This window comes from Eptatretus burgeri, chromosome 7 (genome assembly GCF_056783735.1).
Source record: "Eptatretus burgeri isolate ZD-2024b chromosome 7, Ebu_testis_v1, whole genome shotgun sequence".
NCBI lineage: Eukaryota > Metazoa > Chordata > Myxini > Myxiniformes > Myxinidae > Eptatretus > Eptatretus burgeri.
The window spans coordinates 61144009-61169400 of record NC_140967.1 but is presented as its reverse complement, the minus strand read 5'-3'; the positions used below and the strand labels follow the sequence as shown (position 1 = coordinate 61169400).

General features: G+C 45.3%; 1 protein-coding gene across 1 annotated transcript in view; it reads right to left on the bottom strand.

The window, feature by feature from the left end:
• Nucleotides 1–25392, bottom strand: part of LOC147023371 (intermembrane lipid transfer protein VPS13A-like) — a 220847-nt gene that overhangs the window by 8355 nt on the left and 187100 nt on the right. The window lies entirely within an intron of this gene.

The window sequence follows — 25392 nt, the reverse complement described above, 5'->3', positions numbered from 1 at the left end:
AGCTCCGTCTAAAAGGATTGAGTTAAATCGGGACAAGTGTGATCGTTATTCACGGCTATCGTCGAGCGGAGCTGGGAGTTGTACAACCTGTTTTTGGAACTCTATTGTTGCCAAGAGTTCTGGCAGGTTGTTGTGCTGTGTATTCAATTCTGTTACGAGCCATTTTTGAGATCGAGCCAATAAAATATCGTGCCTACCCCTAGAGGCCGATTTGAAACACAGTGCTGTTTTGTTGCTCTCTTTGTCCACACGTGGACTGCTTGAAGCTCGGACCTAACGTCAGTATTCCGTTCTGGAAGATATTAACAGCCGGGATCGCGACAATGTATATGTATATATATATATATATATATATATATATATATATATATATATATATATATATATATATATATATATATATATATATATATATATATATATATATATATATATGAGGTGTGTTCAAAAAGTATCCAACCTTAATTTTTCGTGCATAAACAAATGAAGCTAGGGAGGCGTGGTTTGGTGCACGTATGTAGGCGATCCTAATCCGTATGTGTGAATATTTTCCCACCTGCAGAAGCTGTCAGTCGCCCAGAGACTGCCGATGAGTGAGGAAGTGTAAGTGAGCGCCGTCGGATTTTCGTTTTTGACAAAATGACGGATCACTGTGGTCTCATCGCCAGTGATCACTGTGTTGAAGAAGTTGGGATCGCTGTTCACAGTCTCCAGCATGTCCTTGTGCGATCTCCAAACGGAGTTGCTTCTGCTCGATCGTTAGCAGCTTTGGCACGAACTTTGCTGAGATTCTCCTTAAGCCCAAATCCTCAGTCACAATGGAATGAACGGATCCAATGCTGACGCCTGCCTCGTCTGCAAGTTCTCTGATCGTGATTCGACGATCCTGCATCAGCAGGGTCCTCACTTGGTCAATGACGAACTCATTTCAGGAGGTTGAGGGCCTACCAGAACGTGCTTCACTTTCCACTGATGTGCGGCCATCTTTGAAGCGGTTGTACCACTCTTTTATCTGTGTGGAGCCCATTGCTTCGTACACGAAGGCCTGTTGAATCTTGCGGATCGTTTCCACTTGGGAATCGCCAAGCTTTACACAAAATTTGATGCAGTAGCATTGTTCAAGTTTTTCCGTCATTTTGTCAAAAACGAAAATCCGACGGTGCTCACTTATACTTCCTCACTCATCGGCGGTCTGTCGGCGAATGACAACTTCTGCAGGCGGGAAAATATTCACGCATACGGATTAGGATCGCCTACATACGTGCACCAAACCACGCCTCCCTAGCTTCATTTGTTTACGCACAAAAAATTAAGGTTGGATACTTTTTGAACATACCTCGTATATAAATACATACATATACATATACATATACATGTATATACATATATATATATATATATATATATATATATATATATATATATATATATATATATATGTATTGTTACGGCTGTGGAAATTCGCAATACACCATAAAGGGTCCTTAGATCAGTTATGACGATAAGTAATTCTGTGTAGTTAGATTTCCCCACCGTTGTTAAAAGGGAATTTCAGTGTTCACCGGGCTGCGATCCTTTGAGATAGCCGTTTTTCTTTTCTCTGTCATTATTTTGGACCAATCATACCCCAACAACCAAATCGCCACCACCAACATCATTCCCGAACAACTACAACTCAAACACCACCACCTTCGCCTCTTTCCCTCCACAACTCCATCCCGCAAACATCGCTTCACTGCCATTCTCAAACGACGCCCGCCAACAACCAAACTCCCACCACCTCTGCCTTTCTACCACACGTCGTGCTATGGGCAGTGAATGCGTTCCTTTCGCCTCAAAAAGCGGATCAGGAATGCTTCACACCCCCTTTTCATCCGCCCAATGGCTGAGCATCAGGTGGTGTAGCCCCACCTCCGAACCCACTGTGATCCAGAAATTTACATGTACGCCCCTCCCCCGGGCTATATAAGCGCGAGCACGGCGCAGCTCGCGGCAGAAAAAGTGGGAGCAGTGGAGTGGCAGTCAAGTCTGCAGTGTGTCAGTGTCGGCAGTCTGGAGAATCGGGAGACGGGGCAGTCAGGTCTGCAGTGTGTTGGTGTCGGCAGTCTGGAGAATCGAGAGACGCGGCAGTCAAGTCAAGTGCAGTATCGGCGGGGTAGTCAAGTCGGGAGACGAAGCTCAAAGCCGACGGGAAAGGCAGACGGGGAGCACCGGAGAGAGCTCACCGACCACACCAGGGGCACGAAGCCAGGCGCAGCTACGCTGACATCGCAGCTTGCCCGCCATCACGCCACGAGGGCACGGGTAAGACCCTTCGGTCTCGTGGACCTGGCCGCTCATCCAGGTTCCACGCGCATTAGGCCCACGGGCCCAGTCTGACTCCCTTGTCTATGAGGGGGTCTTTTCTTGCTTTTTCTTTGAATGAGTGTTGTGGCGCCGAGTCCCGTAAGTAAAACCGTATAAGTGACTGCACATAATTGCTTATAGACGGTCGTAGCACCTTTTGCTTTGCTTTTGTTCTGTATACGTGCATGTTAGTGTTTTGCATTCCTGACTGCATATGTGCTTGTATAATAAATGTATGAGTGTGCAATAAATGTGCTTGTTGAACTGTTCCCCGTTTCGTTGCGTCCTTTCCCTTGTTTGAAAGTTCCATTTTGCATCACGGAAGGAATTGTTAGAAGGGTGTAAGCACACGGTAAATAATCACGTCCGTCGGGGCCGGCAATAACACGGCTCGGTTATCACTGAAGCACGGAACGGACGGCTTAAGCGGTTCGTGTCCTAGGCCGGCCGGCGGCGAGGTACGATCGCCCGGTTAACTACCCGCGCAGGTACTTAGATAGGTCGAGTTTGGCGAACAACCCTATCCTGCGCGAGTGGCCGATTGGCACGATAATGGTGTGGTCGAAAGACCCACCCGTGACTAGCTCCTGGCGGTAGTTCCAAGGAGGGTCACGACTGAATTGTCTGTTCCGGTGGGCTACGCGGTCACTATTTGAGGTACGTGGCCGATCGCACGCCGGGCGGACCGAAATTCGTAACACTATATATATATATATATATATATATATATATATATATATATATATATATATATATATATATATATATATATATATATATATATATATATATATATAGCTGCAAAAGTAGGTATACAGTAAGGATTATACCAGTATTACCAGTATTATAATAGTGGTGATCAGATTCATTTAATACTAGAATAATACATTTAATAAAAATACTATGTTTCTTATTGATATGTTTATTATTGGTATGTTATTATTGATATACTTGTATAATCAATAAAATACGTTTTGTGTGCACGTTTTGTTTTTCATTACTGTATACCTACTTTTGCAGCCCCCTGTGTGTGTGTGTGTGTATATATATGTATGTAAAAATGCAAGAACAAGAAAACAAAACAAGAAACCTCTGTCTCACTCTGCCCTGTCTGGTTACACCGCCATCCTTGTTGATGTTCAACATATATTTATTTCAACATAAATATCTGCCCAGTTACATTTTATTCGCTTTTGATACTGTATTATTTACCACTTCATGAGTGACAAACAGTCTAGTGCCTCTGTGAGAAAGAGAAGCAGTGCAGTCAACTTGCAGATGAAATTAGATGTGTTAAGGTGGTTTCTTTTACTTCAGTTTTTCAATTCCAAAAGAATATTTATTTCCACAGTTGCCAACACAAGTACAGTAAAAGAAAAATAAATGAAAGTAATATTTCTGAAACTTTGTGAACTCAGAAGGCTACAATCAAAACAAGAAAAAGAGGAATCAGAGATTGCAGACCATCACCAGGACTTATTTTGTGTAGTGTATTTTGTGTGGTGTTTGTGTACTGGTGTGTTACATAATTAATGAGATATAATTGGAACTGCCACTTTATAACTGCTGGCAGTGATGACCGGGTACCAAGACGTCCCGCTTTGATGCAACCCTGCTTTTATTAGAAACTTCACCCTGACCCTGACCCACGTTTTCCTTATTATTATTCATCATTCAATTGAATTTAGAATGTGATGAAAATAAATTCAATTCAAATCAAATGGAAGATCAACTTGGTATTTGAGTCATCCTGCAGAAGAATAAACCCAAACCCAGAAGAAGAAAGTCCTGCATTTGAGTAATCAGCAGAAACCCAAACAAGCAAAAAGTAAAAATGAAGTCATCAGGAGGAACCTGGATAAGATTCACATTTCAGCTGCTACTCCTCTACCCTCAAACCCATCCAGGCACAGCCAAGTGAACCTTATTCAAAATAATTACCCCCGGTTGGGGGTGACGGTCATCTCTGAAGCTCTGTCGATGTGGATCTCTGACCGGCTTAGAATGGCTTCGATGTAATCTTGTCGTTTGGTTCAACGTACAGACGAAAGCCCGGGAGTAAAAAGGATAGAAAACCTCAGAAATCAAACTACATTTCTGAGTTATCCGGAGATAGTTTTTGCAAATGGTTGATTTGGAACATTTATGATCAATGTGTCTGCAAAAGGATAGAAACCGGACCTCAGAAATCAAACCGCATTTCTGAGTCATAAATTGCGGATGATATTTTCACAATGGATGATTTCACAAGTTTACAACATCGGTGACCTTGACATCGACCTTCAATCAGGTCGAAAGTCATACCGTCGTGCATCACTCATCAACCCCTACCGACATACCAAGTTTCATCAAGATCGGGCAAAATTTTTTTGACCGTATCACATAGACGATTTTTCCAACTTTGAAGACACGTGACTCGATAACCAGGGCGGATTTCAAAAAACTTGCCCGACCAAATTTAGATATTGTTCCATATCAGAATCCGAAGGAATTTCGAAGATCGGATCATAAACGGCGGAGGAGATAGATTTTGAAAATGGACGATTTCGCAACTCTGGAGTGACCTTGACCTTCAATCGGGTCAAAAGTCAAACCGTCGTGCATCCCTCATCGACATCGACCCACATACCAAATATCAAGAAAATCGGAAGAAAAAAATGGGGACGTACGTACGTACGGACATCGAGACTGGTTTTATGAGGTCATCTCTAACGAGATGACCTAAAAACAAGAAAAAAAGAACCTATATCAAAAAATTAAATTATTCTGGCTGCCAGACCATGCGTCCGATCAGGTTCAAATTTAAAACATGTATTCCCCATCACAACTAGATCATCATTTTGAAGTTTCACATCGATTGATTAAGCAGTTCCAGAGAAAACATAATTTAATATTTTTCATCAATACAATATGGCTGCCAAACCATGTGACCTATTAATTACTCCATAAAAAAAAATGGACACCCATGGCTTGGGGAACATTTTTGTGACGTTTTCTCTCGATTTGTCCAGCCATTCTGGAGAAGATTTTTTATAGGTTTTCGGGTAATTCCAATATGGCTGCCAAACCATGTAACCTATGATGTCATGTGAACCATTTGTTCCTCATGTGTGAACCTTTTGTTCCTCATGGATAGGCGGTCATACATGTAAAATTTCCTCAATCTGTTCAGCCACTTCAGAGAAGAAGATTTTAGAAGGTTTAAAAAAAAGGTTTTTTAAACAATATGACTGTGGAATCACGTGACTGATGACATCATCAATTTTTTTTTTCTGTGGAGCATTTAATCCCTAGATGACCATCAAAATTTTTCATACTGATCAGATGTAGCATTCTAGATATGTAATTATGACATCATAATAAAGGCACCTATGACATCATAAAAAAATCATACATTCCCCATGAGGAGTACTTGTCTTGTGCCAAGTTTCAATTTTTTTCTTTGGAGCAGTTTCAGAAATACAATGATCCAAAGTTTTTCCATTTTTCCAACATGGCTGCCACACCATGTGACATGACGTCATAATTATGATTAAAACATTCCAGATGAGTCGTCGCACCGATGGTGAAAATTTTGTCTCAATCAGACAAGCGGTTGCAGAGAAAAACACGAAAGTTCTGTGTTGTCAGACAGACATACAAACGAACGGACGGACCCAAATGCAATACCCTCTCCTTCGGCGAGGGTGGTAACACAGACGCAAATATGGAGGTATGTTCAGAAGCCGAGGCCTGTATTGGTGCTATGGGCTAACAATGTAAATGACAAACGATAAATTGGATCAAAACTAAGGAATGACAAAGAATGAAGGAAAAATGGTCAAGAATACTATGAATACAATCACAAGAATAAACAGATAAAAAAAGAATGACATAACAATAAGGCGAAGACTTATAAGAGTAAATAAGAAATCGATTTGTAAGAAGGGAAACTTTCAATAATACAGGATTAAATTTGGTTTATAAGAACACTAAAGGCCCGGTCACACCTTGACGTTTTAGCCAGCGATGGCAACGTATTAAAATGTATGTAAAACGCTGGCTTACGTTGAACTTTTGATGTTTTTTTTTTAAAGATTCGGACGTATTCATAGCGACTTGGTCTTATGTATAACGCATTGGTAACGGACACAGAACGTTTCGTTGTGTTATAGATAACTTATACCAACGAATGCTGAACCTGTTGTCGGCCTACACAACCGATGCCCAACGATAGTCTAACTTAGGCATAGCGCGTTGCACGCATCACCGACGATGTCGTGACGTAGCCTATTAAAAGGCTGACGCACAACGATTCGAATCATAACTGCCGTAGAAATGGAAGTGTCAACACCGCGGTCACACCTTGGCGATCTTGCCAGCGTATGCCGACCTAAGAAAAATGTGTCTAAAACGTTGGGGCACGTCAAATACGGTATGAGTAAGTTTGGTATACGTGAGTAGAACACTAAAGTACGCTATCATACGTCGTAGTAAGTTGAGTAAGTCAAGAAATTTTACGATGTACTCGGCGTATGACACACGTTCCGCATGCGATAGGGATAAGTTTTACACACGATATGTGGACGCTGACACACGTCCACAAAGGCTACTTATAAGTCGAAACACGTCGCGGTAATGTCTTTTTTACGCGAAACTTATTTCTAACTTGTGTTTGACGTGCCTTGAACCAATTCTTTACGTAGTCCCAACACACATCGATGTATGTAGACGTATTCCAATGACGTCTTCCGGTCGACAAAAAAAAAAATTTAACATGTTTCTAGCTTACAACTGCCATATAAAGACGTGTTCCCAGCGGTTTTGGGAATTGGTATATAAAAATGCTGCTCATAAAAGGGGAACAGAACAGTGTTTTCGAGTCCTTTTTGAGTCGATATCCATGTCAGCATTAACAGTATCAGTATAAGTATCAGTATTAGTATTAGTATTAGTAGTAGTTTGTTCATGTTGGCAGTAGTAGGTGAGTGTGAGGGGGAAGGTGTGGGTTATGATGGATCGTCCTTGCGTCCGCGTGTCCACGGGTAGGAGACATCTTTTCACCATTGTTCGAAGTTCTTCGCGGCTAATTTTTTATGGGGCTTTTTCAACAATGAGCTATGGCTTGTTTTCACGATTTAGGTCTATTCATAACGGGTTGGACAAATGCACAATGAACTAATAATGTGCATAGAGCGCTTTGATTACTTATAGATACAATATACCAACGAATAATTATCGTGAAGCCGGCGTTCACAAACTATGCCCAACGATAGCCTAACTTATCCATATCGTGCGGCAGTTTATCTTTGCCGGTGACGTAGGGTTTGCTATTCATAGGCTGCCACTGAACGATTTAAATGGCTGCATCTCCACTATTGAAAGTAGACGCTTGCGCTCAACAATTGGATTTTTTTTTTTACACTCAACGACTTTTAAACGGTACCACTCAGCTATTTTCATTGTTTACAATGAACGATTTAAATTGCTGTCACTCGCCTTTGTTTTTTGACGCTGGGGTTTGGAAATTTGAAACGTTTCTTCTGAACGTGTTAAAACGCTCAAACTCGACTATTTTAAATAGACGCTGCCAATGGACAATTGGAATCATAGCCAAGCAAGACATCGAAGTGTGAACATCCTCGTCATGCTGAAGAAAAGTTTGAAGAATGCTGCAAATAAGTGTCCTGGCCGTGGCCATGGACGCTGATGCAAGGACGATCCATTATACCGACGTCTTTCAGCCTATGAGTAACTTAAAAGTAACGTCTGTCGACGTGTGGAAACGATCGCGTAACGTGCCAACAACACGTTAATCATAGGTTAGAAATAAGTTTCGGGTACGCTAAACATTACCTCGGCATGTCTCAACTTATGATTAACTTACAAGTAGCATGTTTTGACGTCTGTCAACGATCGCAGACCGTGCATACAACTTGTGGCCAGCGTAGCGGAACGTGTGAGTCATACGCCGGCATACGTCGTGAAATTTCAAGCATGAAAAAATTTGAGGACAACCAAAAAGTACAACGTTTAAAGCCAACGTACAACGACGTATGGCAGTGTTTTCCAGCGTGCTCTCAATGTTATCAAAACTTACCCATAACGTATTCAACGTGTGCCAGCGTTTTAGAAAAAAAATTCAAAAATCGGCACACGTTGGCTAAAACGTCAAGGTGTGACCGGGCCTTTAAACGGACCCACAGATGACTGTGCCTGTATTGCTCCATCAATACCATTCCAAAGACGTGGCCCATAATAACGTAGTGTATTAATAGAATATGATGTGCGAGTAAAAGGTTAGGGTTAGTTATCTTGTGATATCATGAAATGAGTGTGGATATCATGGACTACTGTAAAGTAAGATGAAAAGACTTGTGGAAGAAGATTGTTGATATGCTTGTACATGAATATCCCTGCATGTAATTTATTAATGTCAAAAAGTGTCAATGTGTTGAGATTGGTGAAAAGAGGTGCAGTGTGGTCCCATGGATGAGAAAGGGGACAGATCCTTGAGGAATGCTTTTGAATAACTGAGAGCATGCCCAGGCAATGTTACAACAGTTCAGGTGAGGGAGAATAAAATACTAGGAGGAAGGAAGGTATGAAGTTTAGGCAGTACTTTATTGATTGTTGAAAATATTTATAACTTCTCTAAAAGGGGCCCACAATTTTCACAACACACACACACCCCTTCTCCCCCTTACAACATGTATTGCTATGGGAAAATACATTCCGATATACACCGTTTTAAAACAAATAGCATTTCATAGGAACGCATATAGGAGACTCCTTGTGTAGTAATATTTCTCGACGCAAGAGAAAAAAATATAAAATTCCTCCATTGGTCCAGCATAATTTGCACGTTTGGTAGTTGGGAAATTCTACCCCATGTGATTTGCTCTCGTTAGCCAGCGTACACTCACTGCATCATTCGGCAGTAATCCGAGTGTGTGCTGAGGGCACAAAACTCAGTCAATTTAGTGAGCTCCTCAGACAAACAGAGTTAGACAGATAAACCTATCAGAGTTTGCGAGGTTAATTGACGTTCGTAGTTGTTTAGGCCTAAGTCACATTTGGCACGGCGGCCGTAGGGTCTACAAAATCTACGGCCATTAGCAATTATAGGGCGGCCGCAGTATTTCCACAGTCACACAATGTAGCAGTCACATATGGTTTTTTTTGTTTGTTTGTTTGTTTTTTTGTTTTTTTTCGGGGAGCCGCACGGCGTATTTATAAATTGTGGAGACCGAAAACGTGGGGGTGCCGTACGGTCTTTGATTTGATGTCGCACGGTGACCTTAGGGCGTTCCTGGGGCGGCCATAGAATTTTCAAGGCAGATGCAAGGTGCCCGCAAGGCAACCGCAGGGAGCCCTAAGGTGAACGTGCGGCCAGACAGATGGTAACGAGTGGGTTCTTTTTTTTTCTTCTTTTTTTTTACCAGTTCTTTTGTTTCGGCTTGTCGAATTGCTACGGAGAACGTAGATATGAAAAAAAGTTATAACTCCACGTTATAATTCCACGGCAACCCCTACGGCCTGTAAAAGATAGCCAAACGGCGTAGGGCCACCCTGAGGCCACCGTAGAAACTCTGCGGCCGCCGCACGTTTCTGTCAATTCAGAGGGCATACGGCCGCCGTATCCTCACCGTAGAGCAAATGTGACTTAGGCCTTAGCAACCCGCCTGGCCATAGACTTTTCCACGGCACATCGGCCTCCAGGACAGGGTATTCGAGAGGAATTCAAGCACTTCCCCTCGTGGCAAGCCGTTGCAGTGATAGCTTGAGCGCTTTGAATCAAGCGAGCCAATTGCTAACAGAACACGCCCCTGTGCTCATGGTTAACAGAGTCAGACAGATAAGTTAGACTTGGTGCCCGATTATGGTAACATTTTGCTTTGAAACTCACAAAGAGAAACATCATAACCATTCAAAAGACATCCAATTTATATACTACCACACATTTCTACCACCAAACACTTGCAAAATACTGCGATTATTTTATTTCAAGTGACAGGAAAATATCCGAGTTATTTTCGAGTTAACGGCCAAACCTGGCTTTATTCAGACTCAGCTCAGAAGCACAGCTCGCAGAGTGCGAGTTCAGCACTGGATCATGAACCACAAAATAGGATACGCCCACAAACTTAGACAGCATGGCATGATCTTTATATTGAGTTTGACTCAATGTTTTTTTTTTCACATAATATCTTTAACTGAGTAAATTAGCAAACTTATCTCTTCAAATCAAAAAATTTTGTAACGGTCTTTATTTTTTACAAGTACCGTATAGAGGAGGATACCTAGCCAAATGAGATCATCTTTCCCAAAGCCTATGGTAGATGTACAATATTAAAACACCAGACCTTCCACCAATTTCAGGTATGCAGGTTATACAGTTAACCACCAGGAGTGAATTCAGCATATGGTATTAACACACAATGGGCAACTCGTTTAAACATATACTGTTGGATATTATATTGTTGCAGCCATCAGACCATTCCGGTTGCCCGGTACGAATCCAGCTAGCCATGTCAAAGCGACTGTAGAGGTCAGGTGAGTCAATGGCTCCAGGTTGGATCACGGTCTTTGATCTCCACGACCGTACCTGTTGGAACCGTTAAGCCAGCCAAGCCCTATGCTGATTGGCGATCACGTGACCAATCTAGTCAGGCCGAGCAAACCTTCTTCACGTGAGATGATATTATTTAGAGGCATTAACTGCAACCAATCTACTCTTAGTGGGATTTACTCAAACCACCAGAAGAATCCACCAGGACAAACGGAATTTACCCGAGACAAAGGCAGGTATATTTAAACAAGCAAGTGATGACACTGGGAGGAAACAGAAGGAAGCAATACTGATAAATGATTCAACTAACCGTTATGAATAAAACCTCTTCCCCATTATCGACACACACCCACAAACCAACAACAAACAGCAGTTCTTTAATTACCTCCGCCACCGAAGGTGGATGGAGGTTACGTTTTTACCCGTCTGTCTGTTTCTTTGTTTGTGAACAAAATATCTCAAAAAGTTGTGGACGGATTTGGACGAAAATTTGTGGAGAGCTTGGGTATGTGACAAGGACTAAATGATGAGATTTTGGTGAAGGTCCGAATCCGAATCCGGATCTGATGAATTAAGTGATTCTTCACTATTGAGTGACAGGGCTAAAACGATATATAGCAGGATATTTCAAAAAGTTATGGACGGATTCGGACGAAACTTGGTGGGTGAGTTGGTTAGATGACAAGAACAAGCTGATTCAATTTTAGTTCAGGTCCAAATGCAGATCCAGTCTATCAGTGGGATACAATACAAACTAATCAGTCTGGCAGAGGTATGCTCTCTACTGAGTGCCCTTCGAGCTATACAAGTCCTTATCTGGGTCCAATTAGACACCCCATGAGAGAGATAGACATAGGCAATTGACAGGACAGAAAGAAAGATTTTCAGCCAAATCCAGTAGAGCTGGTGGAGAGACGGCAGCCTGCTTGCTGAGTTGGGTGGGGGTGCGGCTTTCCGGCAGCTCCAGCAGCTCCAGGAACAGCCTTTTGTCTTAGGCTCCAAAGGTTCTCCTCAGTCATCCCAGGAATATCCTCATTGTTCCGACCTGCACGCCTTTTATCCCCGCAGGCTCACACGTTTCTCATGACATGCTGCACACGTCTCACCTTGCTTGGCATTGGCCAAGGTGGGGATCTTGTTGAAGCTGGGGATCTTGTTGAATTCCACTCTTTCAAAGAACATCTGGCACTCACTACAACATCGAACGTCAGAGGGTTGATGTCACAACATGGCCGATCACCAGAGCCCGGATCGAGTGGGCTCCTACCAAGTTTCATTCAAAAGCCCTTGCGGACTTTCGCTTGACATTACAAAGCTCGAAAGGTTTATCGACAGTTATGTGCAAGAGTACCATGTCGAGGGGCGACTAAACGACGTACCGAATGACGCTGACCCCGAGAGGCCTCCTCCCCCCGTATTTCAGGAAAAGCGGCCATTAGACAGCTTTATCAGGGTTGCTAATGCCATGAGAAAGGTCTGCGACACCCCGGGACACAGCAATACCAAACTTTAATCAATATGGCTGCGCAAACTCGGCTCCCTCCGATGGTCATGCGGGATGGGCTTGAGCAGAGTGATATGGCCACGCAAACTTCGTGTTCCATGGTGGGCGAATGGGATGACTTTGGGCAGAGCAACGTGGCCGTACAAACCCCCCCCCCCCCCACGGCGGATGAGCTGGACAACCCTGGTCATAGCAACATGGCTGCATATACTCCCCTCCCTTCGACGGAAAAGCTGGATTGCCATGGGAAGACCAACATGGCCATGTGAACTCCCCTCCCCTCCGCAGATGAACCGGTCGACCTTCAGCAAAGCTGTAAAACATTTAATGACAGACAGCCAAATCCTCTAAGGTTGCAGAAGGTGTATAGGAACAAGGTGGCTCCTTGGACACGCCTTAATCCAATAATTACACGAAAGCGTACCACAGCAGCAGGATTATGTGACATGGAGCCCAATACAAAACTTAGCCATGTCCGGTTTTCAGCAGCCAAGGCAAGTGATGCTGGCGTAGGTGATGACAATGATGGACGGTCGGCAGCCACTGGCAGTGTCACTGAAGCCAGATGCTTTTGGCAAACTACTCCATGACGTTGTCCTCGAGAACCAGGCCCCCTTGGCCTGGTATCGCCTCCTTGTTTTTTGTTACTTTGGCCTTAGGTTGCCGATAAAGAAGCTCCAGACTCCCCCGATATCTTATTGACTTCTAAAGTCAAGCGTCAGGTGGCCGATTTTTTGGCAATGGATGTCTTGCCACCGCCTCCAGTTGTCCTTTCTGGCAACTCCACAACTAAGCCTTAAAAAGCCGACAACTCTCAACAGAAGGGTGAAAGCCAAATTTTCCAATATGGATATCAAGGGGGCCATCAGAGAGTCGGCATCTTGTGAGGGGTGTCGGTGCAATTTCTCTGAAATTAGTATAATGAGTTTGAGGGTGATAAAAACAATAATAAAATGTTATTAAATTAAACTTGATAATAAAATAAAAGTATGATTCTATGTTCTTGAACATGTATCCATTTTTTATTTTAACATAATCATGTCTTACCTCTGCATTGAAAGATGTCGAACTGTCTAGTAAAGATATGATAAGCAGGCTGACCTTTCAAATAAGCTTTAATTCAGTATAAAAGAGTTGCCTATCATTTAAAAGCTATCTTGCTTTCTAAGGGATTTTTACGAAAGGCACCAACAAGTTGGACGGGGTGTATGATTTCAGTTTAATTGGAATGGGGGTCTAAGTAAATGTCCAGACATATTCACTAAGCTCTAATTGCTTCAAGATAGTATACTTCCCCAGTCTGTTAGAAGCATACTGACTTTTAACCTACATACTATAGAAATCTATCAAAATACCCAAAAGGGTTGCAGTTTGACATCATTCTATCATTCTGTGCCGGGTGAGAATCTACACATCTGGGTTTGAAATCTATGGTACAATCATTCAACCAAATCAAGCTGGTGGCTGCACGAAGGCTGAAGATGAGCTCCACCTGGGAATATCAAGACTTGACCAACTGTGGCGCCAACATTTGTAAATAAAAAAATACTATGTCTCACTGGATTCTGGATATGAAGAACTTAACTTTATCATGTATTTCAGAGATCTGGAGCAAGTCTGTGTATTTGTTTGTTTGTATTTGTTTATGTTGTTTGTTAAATAAATTACTGAAATGTACAGGATGACTTCAGAATTTCTTCTACGGGGACATGCCCCACAATCAGCTAAAATGACCAAAACCCTCAAAGCCAAACACCCGGCTGCCCTGCCTCACCTCAACCTACCGGCCGCACCCGACTGTCAATTAGCCACCATGGTGGTTCTCTCTGAGCACTTCGTCCGAATCTCGGTCAGACCAGGACCTCTTCAGGCTCTTTTGGGCAAGGAATCTGCTGATGCGGGGGGGGGGGGCACTTACTCTCTTCTCTTACCCTGTTCATTTACATGGTTCTGCGGGGAGAGGTTTCTGAAGCCATGTGTCCTGTTTTTTTCAGTGCAAGTTCATTTGCATTAACCAAGAAAGACAGTGGTGTTTTCCGATCGCTGTGGGCAATACATTGCGCCATCTCACAACCAAAGCCGCAGTCAGATTTTAAGACATTCGGCCTTAAACGACATGGTCAAATGTGCCCTTAATGGGCAAGGATACCATCTGTCTTGGAAACCCCTTGGTGTAGACCTTCATGAAAAGAGCCGCCTGGAAGGCTTGACCATTGTCCCATACAAGAATGGGAAAAGTCTAACCCCACACATTTACAATACAGCCTTAATGGCTGGAGCTGCTGCCACCGATGCGGAAGTTCTAAAACGTAACAAACACGCCGGCCTCAGCCAAACATATTGTTGTAGAATTCACGCCCGTCGACGTGCGAACGACCGCGTCTAACCAATAGCGGTTGCTTCGCCCACCGAACGGACAATCCAGTCGTGACTTTCTGGAACAACGCCAGAAACTAGTCACAGGTGGGTTTTTAATCTCACCATGGCCCAGTCCGTATTCTACCCGGCGAAATAGGGTCAATCACCGAATATTGATATACCTAAGTACCCGCGCGGGTAACCTACCGAGGGACCGTACCTTGGCGAAGGCCTGCTTGGACACGAACCGCTTAAGCGATCGGTTCCGTTCTGGGATAACCGAGCGGGTATTATCGCCAGACCTCACCAGACCCGATTCTATTTATCGGCTATTTAAAAACCATCTATATTCCGAGTGCAAGATGGGGCAGTTCAATGAGGGAATGGACACAACGAACAGGTTTACATTCACACAAGGACATTTATTATAATAAAGCACGTATGCAATTAAACAAGGCAAAAAACGTTTGCAATTATACAAGCAACAAAAGCACGACAAAAGAACTACAACCGTCTACTTATTATATACAGTCACTTGCACTTAACAGCAGTTCCTACTTATTAGACGGGCCCACGGACACACCCGCACACACACACACACACACACCCAAGAAATAGTGGCAGAGGCCTTTAATAACGAGCTCCAGCTCAGAGGACAGGTGAGCTGAAACCCAGAACCTATCTCGAACCTCTCCACCTCGTGTGTTCTTCAAGTTGTTCGGACCCGGGCTCCAGCGAGAGCGAGCTGGACCCAATCGCCATGAGCTGCGATCCTTCCTGAGCTCCCGCGAATCCTCCCGCGCTTGTCAACACGTGCTGGTGAGACGAGGCGCCAATCCTTCCCATCGATGCATCGCTTCTCCGAGGAACCACCTCCAAGGAAAGGTCGACGAGTCACACCAAGCCGGGAACCAAAATGGAGAACAAAGAGCTCCACGAACCAAGAAGAAGAAGCCACCACTCGCAGCTCGAGTCGAGCGACGGCTTAACTTCCTTCCAAACAGGGCAGCTTGAACCAAAAAGCTCTCCCGAGCCAAGCAGAAGCCGAAGCTCACGGAACCATCAAAGCAAAAAGCCTCCAAAAAGCCTCCTCCCGAGCCAGGCCTCAGCCGAAGCTCACTGAGCCAGCCGAAGCAAAAAGCTTCCGAAGGCCTCAACCCTAACGCAAGCCAAGCAGGACCCGACGGCTGAACGACTCCCCTCAACTCCCTTCTCCAACTCTGCCCACGAACAAAAGAAAAGATCTCCTCTTATCCTTCTCCCGCCCCTCCCTCGCTCCCGGCGTAACTCATGACTTCGTGCTCCATCCCCCGCTCAGCCACGGGTTGGAGGGAGTTGTTGACATCATGAGTCACGGGACGGCAGGGTGGTTCTTCCTGTTCGCAGAAGAGGGGAGGGATGTCTCCATTGTTCGTTCCCTAACTATTAAATCGATCCGCAGCGCATCTAATCGATTTCTGAACATTTAAACAATGAAAGGTGAGCTATCTCGGGAACAAGCACTTATCAACATAGCTGACTAAAGGAACCTGTATGTTGTGTGCAATCGAATTCCCAAATTCGTTATACTACCCCTTCCCCTTTTTACAGACTCGTCCCGAGTCGTCAAATTTTCGTGTGACCAGCATGTGTAAGTTTTCCCCGAGTACGTTCTACCTTCGGATCCCTGAGTGCGACATTTCTTTATTCCTTTCCCAAAAATAAATAACCTAATGCGCTGCGTAACTAACAAAAAAAGCTCTCAGACTCATTCGGACAACTTCACTAAAATTGCCGGCACTAAAACAAACATGCAGGTGGGGTTCCACGTATTTACAATTTTCACTCAACTTATCCATTACTTAACCATGGCCCAGGACTTGTGATCTGTGAAAGGGGAGAAGGTAAAAGTCATTTTGAAGTTCATTGATGCAGGGGAATGGATGGAGATGGTTGCAAAACACAAATGAGCATGATGGATACACAGGCTGCCTGCAGGGCAGTCCTTGCAAAACTGGATGTTCCTGGCACACATGGAGATGGATGGACACAGGGGCAAACGCAAACAAGGGCTAGCAGGCATGGGGTCATGGCAGAGGCAGGCAAACGAGGCATGGCAAGGCAAGTCCATGCAGAACAGGCAGCTGCAGCATAACAGGCCAGCAGGTGAAGCTGGCCGGCCTCTGGTGTGGTTCCATCAGTTCTGAAGGGAGTGTGGTGGTGCCGGCCGCTTTGAAGGCGGGCTCGGACCTAGCCTCCTGTCTCCCCCCACTCTATCGCCTTTGCCTGTCGCTGTCCATACCCACTCCCTTAATTTGCCACACAACACAACAAAATTTATCCCCTCTTTATTTTTATTATTTTTATTTCCCTTTTATAATTGTCTCCCTCACCCCCTTTATCGTCATTGTCCAGCTAGCCTATCATGTCCACCAAGCCTACTCCCAACCCCTAAAATCCTTTTTAGAGGGGAATATGGAGAAACTAGCGTCCTGTCTCGAGGCCCAACGAAGCCTCAGAATGGCCTCCTCAGAGTTCAGCGATCTACCAAGGTGAGTCCAGCGGCCTACAACGAGCGAAGCGATGGATGGTGCGAAGGGGTACATCTCCTATCTACCCTAACATTCATTAACCTGAAACTACCCCGGGGCTTTCCAAAAACGCCTCACACTTTAAAACTATCGGTTCTAGAAACCATGATTCCTGTCGTCTGTGTTGGTGTCCATTATAAATTTGAGCCTTGCCCTCAAATTTTTATTCGTGCCCTCGTACAATTTCCTGGCTGGGCAGCGTGGCTCAACTGGCAGGAACTCCCCCTCTGCAGAACTCTAACCATGGCACCCCCAGGCCAGCAGGCTGCCTCCGAGCCTAGCTGCTCCCTATAAACGCGGGGGGTTGCCCTCTCTGGTATTGCCCCCTCCGATGCCCACGTGGCATGTTGATGCCCCGGGTCCCTTTCCGAGGGTCGTCCGTGCCCACGACACTGCCCCCGTGGCATTCTGGTGCTACGGGTCCCGTTTCCGACGGGTCTCCCGTGCCCACTACACTATCCCGGCCCCTCTTGGGCCCTTAGCCTACTCTGACCGACTAGTCCGGGGCCCGGGGTGCCCACAAAAGGAATACTCAACTTTCCACAGCCACGCTCCCAGCCGGTCCATGAACTCTTGCACCCCTCCAAACGGGTTTCGTGCCTTCTCTCGACACCAACAACAAAACGACCTCCTGTTAGTAAATTTGAATAACCCACTCGCTAATATTAAACTGACCCCGGGGTCACTTGGGTGGGAATCACTCCTCCCCCCAACCAGTCATTCGCACCTTGCATACCACATTCGCTCCACTCGCACACTTGGGCCCGCTGTCCCACACTCATTCCTCACACACTTTCCATTTCACAACTCACACCAACACTCTATACTGCCATCCTTCCTAATTAAATACCCGAACCAACTTGTGCTCCCTCGTCATCCCTTATTCTCATGCACGTTCCATTTACTCTACGTAGCTAAGCTACGTCCCCTCTACACATTTCCATGTCTGTCCATGTCTCCAAAAATCCAAAAATTCCCATTTCCTAAATCTGAACTAAAATCCCTCTAACTAATCCATTCCACAGGCTCCATGAGGAACAATCCATATCCCCATGAAGCCGGTCTAACTATCGCTAACTCATCCCCCTAACTAGTACTTCCTGTGCCCCCTGACAGGGGGGGGGTCTTCCAGCCCTTGCCCAGGGAATCCTGTTCACCCGAAGCGAGGCTTGCTTCTTTTTTTTTTTCATGCGTGCACCAGCATGGCAACTCGCAACCTGCGCTCTTTCCCTGTGACGTCATGGCAGCTGTTCGCGTTTCTCACACCTCGTCCCTTATCGGACGGCACCATCCGGCAGGGATTTCCCTCCTGCCGGATTCCAACCCTGCAGCCATGACGTCACCCTGCGCATTAAAAGCAAGCCTCACGTTTCGAGGGGTTCCCCACGCGAACAGATGTGCTCTGCTTGTCGGAGCTTTACAAACTCGCTCGCGTGGAGAACCCATGCGGTCCAAATCCGCAATCCAGCCGAGCTTCTGTCCGTCCCGCGGGATTGGCTAATCCACCGCGTGCGTTTCCGGACCGGGATTCACTTGCGTAGCCGCGCCCGTGCCGACCTCGTGCGTCGCACAGCACGGACCCCGCGCACTGCCGTGAAAACCCGGCACGGTCCCAAAAATAGCTTCGGCGGCTACTCGGCCTTTGTCCACCGTCAGGCACCATCGTTGTCGCACTCTCGCGCACAAACTTCCACGTGCCACGACGCTCACACACCTCGCCATGACACTCTCATTCGGACATGCGGTTGCATGTTCCCGCATGCCAACCGCCGTCTCCCTCACATACAGCGCTCTGACACATGCGGTCTCTCTCACACACACTGTTCCTTCCACCCTCGGTGTTTCTCTCTCACACACACCTTTTCACTCAAGCACACCGTTTCACTCACACATTTCGAAACCACACACGCTGTTTCCCTCGCACACGCTGTTCCTTCCACACTCGGTGTTTCCTTTACACACGGCGTGTTGGAAGGCCCGCATTTCAGCACACTCGCTACCAGGCACACCATATTACTCACACACGCGGTCTCTTTCACACAACGCCCCTCACCCACGCCATGCGCGCTTCTCAGCACACATTCCGCCACATTTGTGAACACACATACTGGAACCACACACACCGGAACAACCACACTGGGGATTCGCTCCACCACAAGGATTCCCAGGGCCTTCACACCCCCCAAGCCTCGCGTGCACCCATTCACAGCACTCGCCCCTCCTAACTCGCTCGACACGACCGGACCCACCTGGTCGAGATCAGCTTCAAGGGGGAATATTCCCTCCCCTCGTTCCATAAGGAGGCTATCCGGCTGCTTGCACCGGCTCACGACACATTCCTTGAGCTCCCCCTCTTCGTCCTCCACTAACTGTGTGTGTGTGGTCACGTTCTCTGCCGTTACGAGTCTCGTCCAACATGTCTCCCGTATTATTTTGTCCTCCACCGCGGGACCGACACAGTCCACACTCCCCTCAGCTCGTTCGCTCCAACATGTGGCACCGCCATTTTGAGCTCCACTGCCCGCGTTTCGCTCCTCGCAACTGCTGTCACTGCCTTTTGCCCAACCTGGAGATTCAGCTCGATGCGCTGCATCTCACCCCAGAGTTTTTGCATATTCTCATCCCTGTTTTTTATTTTATTTCTTCCTTCATTTCCTTTGCGTTTTCTTTCAAATTCGCCTTCATTTCGTTTTTAATTTCGCTTTGCATTCCCATCCATTTTGTTTCCCCTTTCATTTTTCATTTGTTACATATTAGTTTCCATGTCGCTTATTATCTTGCAAGCACTTTTATCCATTTCGCTTCCCATGCCATCCATCTTTGCCAGCAAAATTAACAATACCTGGCGCATAATGGGAGTGTCCTGCACGGTGATTTCGCCCCGGGCCATAGATTCAAACATTTCTAAATCTCTGTTTATTACCCCCTGCTCCTGTTCGCCTTGAACCGCCATTTTGCTTCTCGGAATAATTTAAAGCTCGTAATTTGGGGGAATGGAGGGTCGCTTCGCAGACCCTTGGTCCGATTCCCATTAATTTAGTTTGGAGGGGAATAAATCTGTTTCCCACTCCCAGACACCAGTGTTGTAGATTATCCGGACGTTCCGGATCAAATTTCCGTTTATATCTCAACGGAGCCTCATTGCTTCGTTGGATCCGATTATCTTTATCGGCTATTTAAAAACCAACTATATTCCGAGTGCAAGATGGGGCAGTTCAATGAGGGAATGGACGCAACGAACAGGTTTACATTCACACAAGGACATTTATTATAATAAAGCACATATGCAATTAAACAAGGCAAAACACGTATGCAATTATACAAGCAACAAAAGCATGACAAAAGAACTACAACCGTCTACTTATTATGAACAGTCACTTGCACTTAACAGCAGTTCCTACTTATTAGACGGGACCACGGACACACGTACGCACACACACACCCAAGAAATGGTGGCAGAGGCCTTTAATAACGAGCTCCAGCTCGGAGGACAGGTGAGCTGAAACGCAGAGCCTATCTCGAACCTCTCCACCTCGTGTGGTCTTCAAGTTGTTCGGACTCAGGCTCCAGCCAGTGCGAGCTGGACCCAATCGCCACGAGCAGCGATCCTTCCCGAGCTCCCGCGAATCCTCCCGCGCTTCTCAACACGTGCTGGTGAGACGAGGCGCCGATCCTTCCCGTCGATGCGTCGCTTCCCCGAGGAACCACCTCCAAGAAAAGGTCGACGAGTCGCACCAAGCCGGGAACCAAAATGGAGAACAAAGAGCTCCACGAACCAAGAAGAAGAAGCCACCACTCGCAGCCCGAGCCGAGCGACCGGCTTAACTTCCTTCCAAACAGGGCAGCTTGAAGCAAAAAGCTCTCCCGAGCCAAGCAGAAGCCAAAGCTCACGGAACCATCAAAGCAAAAAGCCTCCAAAAAGCCTCCTCCCGAGCCAGGCCTCAGCCGAAGCTCACTGAGCCAGCCGAAGCAAAAAGCTTCCGAAGGCCTCAACCCTAACGCAAGCCAAGCAGGACCCGACGGCTGAACGACTCCTCTCAACTCCCTTCTCCAACTCTGCCCACGAACAAAAGAAAAGATCTCCTCTTATCCTTCTCCCACCCCTCCCCGCTCCCGGCGTGACTCATGATTCATGCCGTCCTGCTCCATCCCCCGCTCAGCCACGGGTGGGAGGGAGTTGTTGACATCATGAGTCACGGGACGGCAGGGTGGTTCTTCCTCTTCGCAGAAGAGGGGGAGGGATGTCTCCATTGTTCGTTCCCTAACTATTAAATCGATCCACAGCACATGTAATGGATTTCTGAAGATTTAAACAATGAAAGGTGAGCTATCTTGGGAACAAGCACTTATCGACATAGCTGACTAAAGGAACCTGTATGTTGTGTGCAATCGAATTCCCAAATTGGTAACAATATTTATTCGAACCAATTGCCATCAAAACAACTGGAGTGTATGGCCGATCTACGTCCAACATTATTAGTGATATCGGTACAAGGATCGTTGCATCCACCGACTATATAAGGCAATTGGGCTGGTTCAAGCAGCGACTGAGTTTGGCCGTCCAGCGGGGAAAGGCCATTAGCATTCTGGCTTTGGCGCGGGAAGAACAAAATCCCACATTAACACCATTATAAAGTCTGTTTTTTAAGAGGGGTGTGGGGATTTTACTCATTTATTTTGTTTAAAAAAAAATCTTTTCAAAAACTTCCATTTCCTTGGTTGGAGTTCAATTTAAAAAAATTTAAAAGAAAGAAAAAAAGACAAAAAAAAAGAACATTACATTACAATTAATTACTTTACGCTTATGGAAGCCATTCACTTTACGGAAATAAGTGCTCTATGTTACACATTATTAAGCGCAAGGAGTCATTTCCACAACAATATAATATATGATAGGGCCATAACCTTGGCATGTAGTGCTGTTTGTCGCAAGAATACAACAAAAAACAAGTATTGCTCAACTCTGTTCAGAGTACAGCATCTCATACATCAACCTCAGTACTTTAACAGATTGCAATAAGTTTGTAGAAACTATACTCCAAAGTACAACTCTCAAGCCTCAAAATCAAAGAGATCAAAAGCTCAACACTTAAAAGCTCACGCGTCACCATACTGCAGCGGTTTACCAGAATTACCCTCGCTCCAGTGTGAACCAGAGCATTCACTGCCCCTAAAAAAACTCACGAGACATGTAATGGCAGGTTTACCGGAATTACCCTCGCCCCAGTGTAAACCAGAGCATTCACCACCCCCTGATGTTTTCTGTGCATTTCTTTACTTGGTGGATACTGGACTCGTTATGGCCATAATGTATGCCCGAAACACCTCACCTGGCATCCTCTGTTGGGCCATTTTGATTAGATTACATTTCCTGAATGAAGTGGGTTTTTGTTACATCGGATCGTGAGTGTATTTCATTTATTTATTTATGTATTTGCTCGTTTTCATGTCCGTCTATCTTTTGTCGCGGGATTCTCCATTTTCATCGTTCTGTGACTTCTTATAAGAAAATGGTATTCTGGAAGAATATGTTTGGTGTGGTCACTGACCATTGCAGATTTAGCAAGTGATAAACCATTTTGGCGCGGTATTAATGGCAAATCCCCGGGAAGGTTAAAATTGGCAATATTCTCTCGAAAGAGACCAACAGAGTTAACAATTCTAACCACCCCCTCCAGCAGGGGTCAGCAAACACAATGCCACATGTGATGTGTACAAGGGAAAGTTGCAAGTCGTCATAAACAAATGAGTTATAAAATGTTGATTTATTTGCATTTATAATCAATCGAGTCCCTGTGCCTGCTCCAGTTTTGTCATCCCCAGTCCTCCTCCCAGTGAAACAGAGTCAAGAGCCTGATGGATTTATTTAATGTGGTGGTGGTAGTGGTGTAGCACCAGCACGATAAGCCAATTGGCCCCATATTGTGTCAAAGTTCCTTGTTAAGATTTATTGGCCTTATATCCATCCGAATCCATTGGGACCATACTCTGCACGGAGCGTCAGTGCTGCCGAAGCAGTCTTCCGAGTTATTGTGTACAATCCTGGATGGGTCGCCACACTGACACAGGATACTCCAATGGCTCAATCATACCAGCAAGCTGGTACTCTATTTGCCGACCTCGGAAGGATGACAAGCTGAGTCGACCCCACCTGGTATTAATTCAATGGGAATTTTGTGGGACTTGAACTCAAGACCCTAGGATCCCTCATATTGATGTGGTCACAAACCTCACTGTGACCGACAGACATCATCAGGTTTTGTATTAGTATGCAGCAGAATCGCGTCTTTACTTCACGGAAAATACCGATGTGCCGTGTTGACATTTCATGAAGTTCATATAGGAGGGAATGGCGATGGGAAAATCCAACAATGGACGCTTTACCGACAGACTTCTCTGTATGCATACACTAAAATATTTTCGTATTTACCGACAGACACATGTGCTCCTGCCTGGTAGACATCTGATCATAACATGCTTGCAAGCCATTGCGCCAAGCTAACTTCCACAAAAAATACCTCACAAAAAAAATAAATAAAAAACTATCATGGGAGTAATTCAAGTAATCGTGGTAATGATGCGTCGGCATTGCACCCAATCCAGATGAAATGGGTTAAGAAACGAATCAGCATACTGTAGAATCTGGATAATAAGTGTATGTGCCTATTTTTGGATTTATGGAGCACATATGCACTTATTTTCCATATGTGCTTATATTCAAAAATCTATGCCATGCATATAATGGCACATGTTCTTCAGATTGTCTGCATCGATGTCAGTTTTACATCATTGCAATTTTAATTGTCTGTACCTCAGAAACAAATACGAAATACACTTTCTGTTAGTCCTCGAGCACGTATCCGTTTTCTATGTCTATGTAAAAGGCCCGTCTTCCGCTCCCCATATTCTTCGAACCTTTTGCACTCTGAACAATTATTTCCTCATTCTTCACCATTCACATCTAAGTTCTCATGTTAAGTCCGAATTTATTACACGTCTATTACGGGTTCTTACAAGAGTTGTAAAACGTGATCATCTCGATCTTCTTTTCACGGGTATATGATTGACGCTTCCCTGCCATGTCCTTTTTGATTGTGATGAAAAACGTTGTTTTTCGACTCCATCGTAAAGGGTCGTAAGTCACCCCTTTACCACCCTTGTCGCAAATCACCCCTTTCTAACCCTTGTCGTAAATCACCCCTTACCCACCCTTATCGTAAATCACCCCTTTCCCACCCTTGTAGTAAATAACCCCTTTCCCACCCTTGTAGTAAATCACCCCTTTCCCACCCTTGTCGTAAATCACCCCTTTCCCACCCTTGTCGTAAATCACCCCTTTCCCACCCTTGTCGTAAATCACCCCTTTCCCACCCTTGTCGTAAATCACCCCTTTCCGACCCTTGTCGTAAATCACCCCATTCCCACCCTTGTCGTAAAGTACCCCTTTCCCACCCTTGTCGTAAATCACCCCTTTCCCACCCTTGTCGTAAATCACCCCTTTACCACCCTTGTCGTAAGCCACCGCTTTACCACCCTTGTCGTAAAACACCCCTTTCTAACCCTTGTCGTAAATCACCCCTTTCCCACCCTTGTCGTAAATCACCCCTTTCCCACCCTTGTCGTAAATCACCCCTTTCCCACCCTTGTCGTAAATCACCGCTTTACCACCCTTGTCGTAAATCACCCCTTTCCCACCCTTGTCGTAAATCACCCCTTTCCCACCCTTGTCGTAAATCACCCCTTTACCACCCTTGTCGTGAATCACCCCTTTACCACCCTTTTCGTGAATCACCCCTTTACCACCCTTTTCATAAATAACCTGTTTCCGACCGTTGTCGAAAATCACCCCTTCACCACCCTTGTCGTAAATCACCGCTTTACCACCCTTATCGTAAATCACTACTTTACCACCCTTGTCATAAATCACTACTTTACCACCCTTGTCATAAATCACTACTTTACCACCCTTGTCATAAATCACTACTTTACCACACTTATCGTAAATCACCCCTTTACCACCCTTGTCGTAAATCACCTCTTTCCCACGCTTGTCGAAAATCACC